This window comes from Rhipicephalus microplus, unplaced genomic scaffold (assembly GCF_043290135.1).
Source record: "Rhipicephalus microplus isolate Deutch F79 unplaced genomic scaffold, USDA_Rmic scaffold_462, whole genome shotgun sequence".
NCBI lineage: Eukaryota > Metazoa > Arthropoda > Arachnida > Ixodida > Ixodidae > Rhipicephalus > Rhipicephalus microplus.
The window spans coordinates 30,001-42,500 of NW_027465025.1; the positions used below are offsets into that span (position 1 = coordinate 30,001).

Genomic DNA, 12,500 nt, shown 5'->3' on the forward strand with positions numbered 1-12,500 from the left:
GGATGCACGGTCCCATCGACAAGCCTCTCCCGTTTTTACCGTGGCGTCGCGGTTCACCACGGCGGGCGGGTCGGTCTCCTCCGCATAAAAAGGGGGACCCCCGCTTTTTGTTCCACGAAATCGCACAAGCTTTTTTCGCATCCACGGTTTGCCACCGCACACCAAAATGCCGATCCGGCTGCCTACTTTAGCCAACAGGTGGAGCCAGGCGCGCCGTACTTGCGCGGCACTTCCCACGTCCACCGAAGTCGGTGCCAAGGACCACTTTCGGCGCCGGAGCCGCGTACGAGCCTACTCGAGGCGGAAGAACGAAGCCAGCAAGGGCCTGGCCGCAAGTGCGTTCAATTGTCGGGACGTCCAAGTCCCTCGTTCTTCCGTGCTTCCTCTTTCGGCAAGTCGTTGCGGCACCTTCCCAAAGCGCGCAGACCCGCTAATCGCGACGAGCGCGACGTGGCCGTGCCGCCTTTCCCTCGGCAGCAAGCAAAACGCCTGGCAACGTCGACGCTCCCCTAACCGCGATCTCGCACCGTGTTTCGTGTGGCGAATTCAAAAGCCGGCCGGCGCTGCTGCAACCATTACGGTCGGTACGCATACGCCGCGGAGGGCGGGACGGTCATCGGAGCGTGCGGTTCCTCCATCGAGTACTGCGCACCTCGGCCGTCGCATCGCCGTGCCATGACCGGCCGCGCGTCAACGCGAACCGGTGCCAGCGAGATCCCTCGCCTGCAAGAACCGACCGGCAGCCTCCGTCACCCGAGGACGCGGAGGCGCTTGCCGCGGACGGCGGGACGGTATGCACTGGTGCACAGCGGACCCGTCACATCGCCAGTTCCTTGACCGACCGCCGACGCTTGTGCCGTTCCTCTCGTACTTGGCAGTCGCCGCGCGATTGTCGGGTCTCGTTCTTGCACGCTCGAACGGTCGGGAGGGCACTCGGCTGGCGTTTCGGGAACGCGCAGCCTCGCCTTCTACCGACGTAACCACGACTCGCCGTTCGCGCTCCGCCGCTCCTGTTTACAGTACTAGGCGGTCCCGCAGCGGTCGGGTCGCGCATTTCGAGCGCTTCGAGCCACGGTGCAGTGGCGGGTCGAAAGCCGACCTATGAGTGCGTTGCGCCGTTTGTACCCGCGTCCGCCACCTGGCCGACCGTCCAAGGTCGCGGTGTTGGCGTCCGCTGGGCGCAACAATTTGTCACGGGGTGCCGCTCCACATTCAGGCAGCCCCGTGGGGAAAAGCCGACCCCGCGTCCAAACGGGGTCAGCGGCAGAAAGTGTCGGGCGCAGACGCAGCTGAGGCGCTCACCCTTCACAATCCGTTAATGATCCTTCCGCAGGTTCACCTACGGAAACCTTGTTACGACTTTTACTTCCTCTAAATGATCAAGTTTGGTCATCTTTCCAACAGACCGGCGCAACCGAAAGGCCGCGCCGGACATCGGTCCGAAGACCTCACTAAATCATTCAATCGGTAGTAGCGACGGGCGGTGTGTACAAAGGGCAGGGACGTAATCAACGCGAGCTTATGACTCGCGCTTACTGGGAATTCCTCGTTCAAGGGGAACAATTGCAAGCCCCTATCCCAATCACGAAAGAAGTTCCACGGGTTACCCAGTCTTTTCAGACAGGGATAAAGACACGCTGCTTCCTTCAGTGTAGCGCGCGTGCGGCCCCGGACATCTAAGGGCATCACAGACCTGTTATTGCTCTGTTTCGTGCGGCTAGGAGCCGCTTGTCCCTCTAAGAAGGTTGTAAGGTGCTGGGAACCCCGCACCTATTTAATAGGCTAGAGTCTCGTTCGTTATCGGAATTAACCAGACAAATCGCTCCACCAACTAAGAACGGCCATGCACCACCATCCACCGAATCAAGAAAGAGCTCTCAATCTGTCAATCCTCCCAGTGTCCGGGCCGGGTAAGTTTTCCCGTGTTGAGTCAAATTAAGCCGCAGGCTCCACTCCTGGTGGTGCCCTTCCGTCAATTCCTTTAAGTTTCAGCTTTGCAACCATACTTCCCCCGGAACCCAAATACTTTGGTTTCCCGGAAGCTGCCCGCCGAGTCATTTGAGTAACTCAGGCGGATCGCTGGTTGGCATCGTTTATGGTCAGAACTAGGGCGGTATCTGATCGCCTTCGAACCTCTGACTTTCGTTCTTGATCAATGAAAACATTCTTGGCAAATGCTTTCGCAGTAGTTCGTCTTGCGACGGTCCAAGAATTTCACCTCTAGCGCCGCAATACGAATGCCCCCGTCCGTCCCTCTTAATCATTACCTCGTATTCCAAAAACCAACAGAACAGAAACGAGGTCTTGTTCTATTATTCCATGCAAGTTTATTCAGGCGACTCGCCTGCGTTGAGCACTCTAATTTTTTCAAAGTAAAAGCACCGGCCATCTCGAGGCACACAATGAAGTGCACCAAGAAAGAACCGGCATGATGTTCAGTCCGAGCCGTCGCATCGGGTAGATGCACTACTCGTCTGGAACTGAGATCCAACTACGAGCTTTTTAACCGCAGCAGCTTTAGTATACGCTATTGGAGCTGGAATTACCGCGGCTGCTGGCACCAGACTTGCCCTCCAATTGATCCTCGTTAAAGGATTTAGAGTGTACTCATTTCAATTACGGGGCCTCAAAAGAGTCCCGTATTGTTATTTTTCGTCACTACCTCCCCGTGCCGGGAGTGGGTAATTTGCGCGCCTGCTGCCTTCCTTGGATGTGGTAGCCGTTTCTCAGGCTCCCTCTCCGGAATCGAACCCTGATTCTCCGTTACCCGTAACAACCATGGTAAGCAAGTAACCTACCATCGAAAGTTGATAAGGCAGACACTTGAAAGAAACGTCGCCGGCTCGTGGCCATGCGATCAGCACAAAGTTATCCAGAGTCACCACACAATACGGGCCGAAACCCGATCGATCTTGGTCTAATAAAAGCACCCGTTACCCAAAGGGCTCCAGGCTCACTGCATGTATTAGCTCTAGAATTGCCACAGTTATCCAAGTAGGAAGAAACGATCTAAGGAACCATAACTGATTTAATGAGCCATTCGCGGTTTCGCCTTATTTCGGCATGTACTTAGACATGCATGGCTTAATCTTTGAGACAAGCATATGATTACTGGCAGGATCAACCAGGTAATCGTTCGACTGCGCACTGCGCGTCCGTCCTCGCCCTCGGCGGGCCGGACGCAGTCTGTGTGCGGCGGAGGCCACCTTCAGGCGCCCCAACACGCTTATTTTGCACTCCGAGATGACGGCGTTCGAGCTCGCTACGGCACAACCTTCCCGAAAGACGAGTGGGAGCCGTGCGGCAAGAAGCACGTTCATGCTCGCTCTTTTTCGTTGCATCGACTCGGTCGCGCCGTGCGGGTTGCCCAAGCCCGCTGCACTGTCGGTGGACCGGCCGGAACTAGCAACGGAGCCGAGACTGCAAAGCCGCCAGACGACGGGTCACGCCCGCGTCTTCGGCGCTTTCGCATCTGAATCGCCCGAGGACGACACGGAACACACCTCGATATCGTGGTAAAACGGCACCGTCCGACAACCAGCCCCTAACGCATCAAGCGGATGAGGCTGCAGACGACTGCCGTGGATTCCCCTGGAGCAGACCCGAGGACACGCTTGACGAGGCCGAAGCCCGCCGCATATCAGACACCCGGTCGCTTTCGCGTACGCCGCTCACGAGAACCCCCACATAATAGCAGCGATAAGTACCCAGACCTCCTTGGGCCCTAATACGAGCGTACTCGAGAAAATTTCACCGCGGGTGTGCCCCGAAACGTGTGGCATGTTGAGCGTGCCACAAGTCTACGTCGCTCTCAAACCCGCCGAGGTCGTAGAATTTGCGACCCTACTCACGAAATTCCCACCGAGGATACGGCCGCAAACGTACCGCACCTTGGGTAGGCCACGAGTTTGTGCAACACTACGCTGACGGCACAGCACCGAGGTCGTGCGCGCACGCACGGGAAAATTCCGCCGCGGTTTCTGCCGAAAACGTGAGGCACCACGACTCTCCGCAAGTTCGCGTCGACTGCGAAAGACCGAAGTCGTGAACGACGTGTCCGCTACTCGCCGCCGACACGCTGGACACCAAACGTACAACGACTCGACGGCGTCGTAGAGGCCCACGACGCGGTTTTCCTTAACGACGTCTCGGCGTGGCACCGACAGGTTAGAACGGCCGACCAACGTTCCCTGTCCGCCGTTCGGCTCAGTCGAAGGGCTCGGCGACTTCGGCAACGCTGCGAAGCCGCACGGTGACGCACGCCATGTCCCCATTTTTTTTTTTCTTTCTGCGTCTGCCGGGGTGCCCCTATAATAGCAGCGATAAGCACCCAGACCGCCGTGGGTCGCTCGCCCCGGCTGACGTGGTTTTTCGTACTCCTGCGGCGGTCGCCGTCAAGCACGTCCAAATACGCTACTTTCGTGGGCGCATTCACGCTCTTTCGCTTCGCCGGAGTGCCAGCACTCACTCTGCCAAAAACGGCGAACATCCGAGCGGCGGTTCCCACTTTTGCGTCGGCGTCGCAAACCCCGCCCCGGCAGACGAGGTTTGCCGTACTCGTGCGACGGTGGCCGGCGGGCACGTCGAAAGACGCCGATATCGTGCGCGAATTGGCGCACCTTGGCTTCACCGGAGTGCCGCCACTGACTCCTCCAAAAACGGCGAAGATCCGAGCGGCGCTTCCCACTTTCGCATCGGCGTCCCGAACTCCGCCCCGGCTGACGCGGTTTACCGTACTCGTGCGACGGTCGCCGGCGAGCACGTGGAAAGACGCCGATATCGTGCCCGAATCGGCTCCGTTCGGCTTCGCCGGAGTGCCAGCACTGGCTCGGCGAAAGACGACGAACATCCGAGCGACGGTTCTCACTATTGCGTACGCGTCGCAAACCCCGCCCCGGCAGACGCACTTTGCCGTACTCGTGCGACGGTCGCCGGCGAGCACGTAGAAAGACGCCGATATCGTGCCGGAATCGGCCCCGTTTGGCTTCGCCGGAGTGCCAGCACTCACTCGGCCACAAACGGCGAACATCCGAGCGGCGGTTCCCACTTAGCCGTCGGCGTCCCGAACTCCGCCCCGGCAGACGCGGTTGCCGAGCTCGTGCGACTAGCGACCGCGAAGCCGTCTCGCGACGCCGCTTTCGTGCGCGGCTCCCACTGCGACCTGGGTCACCCGAGGTCGACGAGCAAAAAAGAATGTCGAAAAAAATTTTTTTTTTTTTTTGCGTCTGCCGGGGTGCCCCTATAATAGCAGCGATAAGCACCCAGACCGCCATGGGTCGCTCGCCCCGGCTGACGTGGTTTTTCGTTTTCCTGCGGTGGTCGTCGTCAAGCACGTCCAAACACGCCACTTTCGTGGGCGCATTCGCGCTCTTTCGCTTCGCCGGAGTGCCAGCACTCACTCTGCCAAAAACGGCGAACATCCGAGCGGCGGTTCCCACTTTTGCGTCGGCGTCGCAAACCCCGCCCCGGCAGACGAGGTTTGCCGTACTCGTGCGACGGTGGCCGGCGGGCACGTCGAAAGACGCCGATATCGTGCGCGAATTGGCGCACCTTGGCTTCACCGGAGTGCCGCCACTGACTCCTCCAAAAACGGCGAAGATCCGAGCGGCGCTTCCCACTTTCGCATCGGCGTCCCGAACTCCGCCCCGGCTGACGCGGTTTACCGTACTCGTGCGACGGTCGCCGGCGAGCACGTGGAAAGACGCCGATATCGTGCCCGAATCGGCTCCGTTCGGCTTCGCCGGATTGCCAGCACTGGCTCGGCGAAAGACGACGAACATCCGAGCGACGGTTCTCACTATTGCGTACGCGTCGCAAACCCCGCCCCGGCAGACGCACTTTGCCGTACTCGTGCGACGGTCGCCGGCGAGCACGTAGAAAGACGCCGATATCGTGCCGGAATCGGCCCCGTTTGGCTTCGCCGGAGTGCCAGCACTCACTCGGCCACAAACGGCGAACATCCGAGCGGCGGTTCCCACTTAGCCGTCGGCGTCCCGAACTCCGCCCCGGCAGACGCGGTTGCCGAGCTCGTGCGACTAGCGACCGCGAAGCCGTCTCGCGACGCCGCTTTCGTGCGCGGCTCCCACTGCGACCTGGGTCACCCGAGGTCGACGAGCAAAAAAGAATGTCGAAAAAATTTTTTTTTTTTTTTTGCGTCTGCCGGGGTGCCCCTATAATAGCAGCGATAAGCACCCAGACCGCCATGGGTCGCTCGCCCCGGCTGACGTGGTTTTTCGTTTTCCTGCGGTGGTCGTCGTCAAGCACGTCCAAACACGCCACTTTCGTGGGCGCATTCGCGCTCTTTCGCTTCGCCGGAGTGCCAGCACTCACTCTGCCAAAAACGGCGAACATCCTAGTGGCGGTTCCCACTTTTGCGTCGGCGTCGCCAACCCCGCCCCGGCATACGCGGTTTGCCGTACTCGTGCGGCGGTGGCCGGCGGGCACGTCGAAAGACACCGATATCGTGCGCGAGTCGATGCTTCTTGGTCTCGCAGGAGGGCCGCCACTCACTCCTGCAAAAACGGCGAAGATCCGAGCGGCGCTTCCCACTTTTTCGTCGGCGTCGCAAACCTCGCCCCGGCAGACGCGCTTTGCCGTACTCGTGCGACGGTCGCCGGCGAGCACGTCGAAATACGCCGATATCGTGCCCGAATCGGCCCCGTTTCGCTTCGCCGGAGTGCCAGCACTCGCTCGGCCAAAGACGACGAACATCCGAGCGACGGTTCCCACTATTGCGTACGCGTCGCGAACCCCGCCCCGGCAGACGCGGTTTGCCGTACTCGTGCGGCGGTGGCCGGCGGGCACGTCGAAAGACGCCGATATCGTGCACGAATTGGCGCTCCTTGGCTTCACCGGAGTGCCAGCACTCACTCGGCCAAAAACGGCGAACATCCGAGCAGCGGTACCCACTTAGCCGTCGGCATCCCGAACTCCGCGCCGGCTGACGCGGTTGCCGAGCTCGTGCGACTAGCGACCGCGAACGCGTCTCGCGACGCCGCTTTCGTGCGCGGCTCCCATTGCGACCTGGGTTACCCGAGCTCGACCAGCAAAAAAGAAGGTCGAAAAATTTTTTTTTTTTTCTGCGTCTGCCGGGGTGCCCCTATAATAGCAGCGATAAGCACCCAGACCGCCGTGTGTCGCTCGCCCCGGCTGACGTGGTTTTTCGTACTCCTGCAGCGGTCGCCGTCACGCACGTCCAAATACGCCACTTTCGTGGGCGCATTCGCGCTCTTTCGCGTCGCCGGAGTGCCAGCACTCACTCTGCCAAAAACGGCCAACATCCGAGCGGCGGTTCCCACTTTTGCGTCGGCGTCGTAAACCCCGCCCCGGCAGACGCGGTTTGCCCTACTCGTGCGACGGTCGCCGGCGAGCGCGTCGAAAGACGCCGATATCGTGCGCTAATTGGCGCTCCTTGGCTTCTCCGGAGTGCCGCCACTCACTCCTCCAAAAACGGCGAAGATCCGAGCGGCGTTCTCCACTTTCGCATCGGCGTCCCGAACTCCGCCCGGGCTGACGCGGTTTACCGTACTCGTGCGACGGTCGCCGGCGGGCACGTCGAAAGACGCCGATATCGTGCCGTAATCGGCCCCGTTTGGCTTCGCCCGAGTGCCAGCACTCACTCGGCCAAAAACGGCGAACATCCGAGCAGCGTTTCCCACTTTCGCATCGGCGTCCCGAAGCCCGCCCCGGCAGACGCGGTTTGCCCTACTCGAGCGACGGTCGCCGGCGATCACGTCGAAAGGCGCCGAATTCGTGCACGAATCGATGCTTCTTGGTCTCGCAGGAGGGCCGCCACTCACTCCTGCAAAAACGGCGAAGATCCGAGTTGCGCTTCCCACTTTTTCGTCGGCGTCCCGAACTACGCCCCGGCTGACGCGGTTTACCGTACTCGTGCGACGGTCGCCGGCGGGCACTTCAAAATACGCCGATTTCGTGGGCGCATTCACGCTGTTTCGCTTCCCCGGAGTGCCAACACTCACTCTGCCGAAAGCGGCGATCATCCGAGCGGCGGTTCCCACTTTTGCGTCGGCTTCGCAAACGGCGCCCCGGCAGACGCGCTCGTGCGACGTACTCGTGCGACGGTCGCCGGCGAGCACGTCGAAAGACGCCGATATCGTGCTCGAATCGACCCCGTTTCGCTTCGCCGGAGTGCTGCCAGTCACGGCGCAGAAAACGGCGAACAAGTGTTTTTTTTTTTTTTTTTCCTAGAATTTGTGTTATAGAAGGCACATTTGATATCGGACGATAATTTTCAACTTTATCACGCGCACCGATTTTCGTGTAGAGGTTTGCAAGTTTATGGGAATTTCTCCACTTGGAATAATGCGATTTAGTAGTACTACGAGAACTTCATGGATGTACTCAAGGGTACGGGGCAAGTCAGTTACGTCAACACCTGCAGATTTTTTACACTTCAAACTGAAAATTGTTGGTTGTGAGTCCTCGTGTGATATTAAAGGCCGATTCGCTAACACATAGAACAAAGAAAGAAAGGAAGAAAAAACGCCCGCGCTCGCTCAAGAAACCTGGGTTCGCAACAAGTGGCAACAACAAGCAACCGAGCGAGTGCGCCAAAACCCGTGGCGGCCGAACAAACGCGAAGTCCCAACCGCGTCAGCCGGGGCGGCACGGGACAGGAAAAATCACTTCAGCCGGGGCGGCGGGGCACCGAATAAACCTCGTCACCTCGTCGCAGGATAAAAGAGGAAACAAAAAGTCTAAACAGCGTCTGCTGGAGCGAATGCGTAATAAAACAACAACAACAACAAAAAAAAAAAAACACCCGCGCTCAAGAAGTCTGCAATCACCACAAAAGGCGACTGTGACCGAGCAGCGTCAGCCGGGGCCGTGCGGAAACGGAAAAACCGCGACTACCGGGGCGTCGAGGCACCGAAAAATCCACTTCAGCCGCGGCGAAAAAAAAAACAAAAAGAAAGACGGAGGGGGGGGGGGGAACCACGTCTGCCGGGGCGAAGGAAAAAAAAAAAACGCGTCTGCCGGGGCGAGCCCGGGTGCGGCACCACCGGGAAAACTGTGGCAAACAGACATGGCGATCGAGTGAGTGGGCCGCCAGCCAGGCTCAGCCAAAAAGTGCAAAGTCCGAACTGCGTCAGCCGGGGCGGCAAAAACCACGTCAGCCGGGGCGGCGCAAAAAACCGCGTCTGCCGGGGCGGCACGAAACCGCGTCAGCCGGGGCGGCGCGAAAACTGCGTCAGCCGGGGCGAAAGAAAAAAAAAAAAAAAACGCGTCTGCCGGGGCGAGCCCGGGTGCGGCACCACCGGGAAAACTGTGGCAAACAGACATGGCGATCGAGTGAGTGGGCCGCCAGCCAGGCACAGCCGAAAAGTGCAAAGTCCGAACCGTGTCAGCCGGGGCGGCAAAAAACCGCGTCAGCCGGGGCGGCGCAAAAAACCGCGTCTGCCGGGGCGGCACGAAACCGCGTCAGCCGGGGCGGCGCGAAAACTGCGTCAGCCGGGGCGAGCCCGGGTGCGGCACCACCGGGAAAACTGTGGCAAACAGACATGGCGATCGAGTGAGTGGGCCGCCAGCCAGGCTCAGCCAAAAAGTGCCAAGTCCGAACTGCGTCAGCCGGGGCGGCAAAAAACCGCGTCAGCCGGGGCGGCGCAAAAAACCGCGTCTGCCGGGGCGGCGCGAAAACCGCGTCTGCCGGGGCGGCGCGAAAACTGCGTCAGCCGGGGCGAAAGAAAAAAAAAAACGCGTCTGCCGGGGCGAGCCCGGGTGCGGCACCACCGGGAAAACTGTGGCAAACAGACATGGCGATCGAGTGAGTGGGCCGCCAGCAAGGCTCAGCCAAAAAGTGCTAAGTCCGAACTGCGTCAGCTGGGGCGGCAAAAAACCGCGTCTGCCGGGGCGGCACGAAACCGCGTCAGCCGGGGCGGCGCGAAAACCGCGTCTGCCGGGGCGGCACGAAACCGCGTCAGCCGGGGCGGCGCGAAAACTGCGTCAGCCGGGGCGAGCCCGGGTGCGGCACCACCGGGAAAACTGTGGCAAACAGACATGGCGATCGAGTGAGTGGGCCGCCAGCCAGGCACAGCCAAAAAGTGCTAAGTCCGAACTGCGTCAGCCGGGGCGGCAAAAACCGCGTCAGCCGGGGCGGCGCGAAAACCGCGTCTGCCGGGGCGGCACGAAACCGCGTCAGCCGGGGCGGCGCGAAAACTGCGTCAGCCGGGGCGAGCCCGGGTGCGGCACCACCGGGAAAACTGTGGCTAACAGACATGGCGATCGAGTGAGTGGGCCACCAGCCAGGCTCAGCCAAAAAGTGCTAAGTCCGAACTGCGTCAGCCGGGGCGGCAAAAACCGCGTCAGCCGGGGCGGCGCAAAAAACCGCGTCTGCCGGGGCGGCACGAAACCGCGTCAGCCGGGGCGGCGCGAAAACTGCGTCAGCCGGGGCGAAAGAAAAAAAAAAAAAACGCGTCTGCCGGGGCGAGCCCGGGTGCGGCACCACCGGGAAAACTGTGGCAAACAGACATGGCGATCGAGTGAGTGGGCCGCCAGCCAGGCACAGCCGAAAAGTGCCAAGTCCGAACTGCGTCAGCCGGGGCGGCAAAAAACCGCGTCAGCCGGGGCGGCGCAAAAAACCGCGTCTGCCGGGGCGGCACGAAACCGCGTCAGCCGGGGCGGCGCGAAAACTGCGTCAGCCGGGGCGAGCCCGGGTGCGGCACCACCGGGAAAACTGTGGCAAACAGACATGGCGATCGAGTGAGTGGGCCGCCAGCCAGGCTCAGCCAAAAAGTGCCAAGTCCGAACTGCGTCAGCCGGGGCGGCGCAAAAAACCGCGTCTGCCGGGGCGGCGCGAAAACCGCGTCTGCCGGGGCGGCGCGAAAACTGCGTCAGCCGGGGCGAAAGAAAAAAAAAACGCGTCTGCCGGGGCGAGCCCGGGTGCGGCACCACCGGGAAAACTGTGGCAAACAGACATGGCGATCGAGTGAGTGGGCCGCCAGCAAGGCTCAGCCAAAAAGTGCCAAGTCCGAACTGCGTCAGCCGGGGCGGCAAAAAACCGCGTCTGCCGGGGCGGCACGAAACCGCGTCAGCCGGGGCGGCGCGAAAACCGCGTCTGCCGGGGCGGCACGAAACCGCGTCAGCCGGGGCGAGCCCGGGTGCGGCACCACCGGGAAAACTGTGGCAAACAGACATGGCGATCGAGTGAGTGGGCCGCCAGCCAGGCACAGCCGAAAAGTGCTAAGTCCGAACTGCGTCAGCCGGGGCGGCAAAAACCGCGTCAGCCGGGGCGGCGCAAAAACCGCGTCTGCCGGGGCGAATGCAAAAAAAACAAAGAAAAAAGCCCGCGCTTAATCAAAAGAAAACAAAGAAAAAAGCTTGCGCTTAATCAAAAGAAAACAAACAAAAAAAGTTCGCGCTTAAGCCTGGCGGTGGAACCACCGGGGCAAACAGACCTGGCGATCGAGTGAGTGGGCCGCCAGCCGGGGTGAGCCAAAAAGTGCAAAGTCGGAACCGCGTCAGCCGGGGCGGCGCGAAAACCGCGTCAGCCGGGGCGGCGCAAAAACTGCGTCAGCCGGGGCGGCACGGAAAAACGAAAACCGCGTCAGCCGGGGCGGCACGGAAAAACGAAAACCACGTCAGCCGGGGCGACATCAAAATGAGGAAAAAAAAAAAAACTGCCTTAGGACACCTGCGTACACTTTCATGCGTTTGGGCATATCTCTCTGTAACACGCGCGCCCCTCGTTACGCGCGGCACTCTGTTTTCTCCGACACCCATATTTCGGCGGCATGTGGCACGCGCGCCCGTCCCTACGCACGGCACACCGCAGTGCTTTCTCGATATTTTTCTTTTCCTCCAACACCGTCATCTATAGGCTTTTAGTGACCTGTTGCTCGTGGCAAAAGTTCGCTAGCTCTGACACCTCTTGCATGCGCACCGTTTTTGCGCACGGTGCTATGCCGCAAAGCACGGCAGTCGCATGCGTTTCTCTCAGGCACCTCTTTTTTGACACAACGCTGTGGTGCTTAGAAACACACCCGCCGCTTTTGCGCACAGAACTCCACCGTACAGCACGGTAGTCACGTTTGTTCCACACGAACAGCAGTGTGCATCGTGCTACGACACTTTGAAAGCTTTTTCTTCCGAGTCTCGACCGCGCTGTTCCTTTCGTACTTGGCGCGGTTTTGGGACCAGCTTTGTTTTAAACCCCTACTGCGCGCCGTTCCTTTCGTACTTGGCGCGGTTCAGGGTTTGTTTCGAGCCCTTAGCCGCGCTGTTCCCTCCGTACTTGGCGCGGTTTAGGGTCGAGCTTTGTCTCGAGCCCTCTCCGCGCCGTTCCTTCCGTACTTGGCGCGGTTTAGGGTTTGTTTCGAGCCCTTAGCCGCGCTGTTCCCTCCGTACTTGGCGCGGTTTAGGGTTTGTTTCGAGCCCTTAGCCGCGCTGTTCCCTCCGTACTTGGCGCGGTTTAGGGTCGAGCTTTGTCTCGAGCCCTCTCCGCGCCGTTCCTTCCGTACTTGGCGCGGTTTAGGGCCGAGCTT

The 12,500-nt window shown here is 60.4% G+C and overlaps 1 non-coding gene across 1 annotated transcript; it reads right to left on the minus strand.

Annotated features, from left to right (window-relative positions):
- Positions 1–1,316: 1,316 nt before the first annotated feature.
- On the minus strand, positions 1,317–3,131 carry LOC142794597 (small subunit ribosomal RNA). Its single transcript, XR_012892475.1, has one exon. It is a non-coding gene; the product is annotated as a small subunit ribosomal RNA (ribosomal RNA).
- Between the last annotated feature and the right edge of the window lie 9,369 nt (positions 3,132–12,500).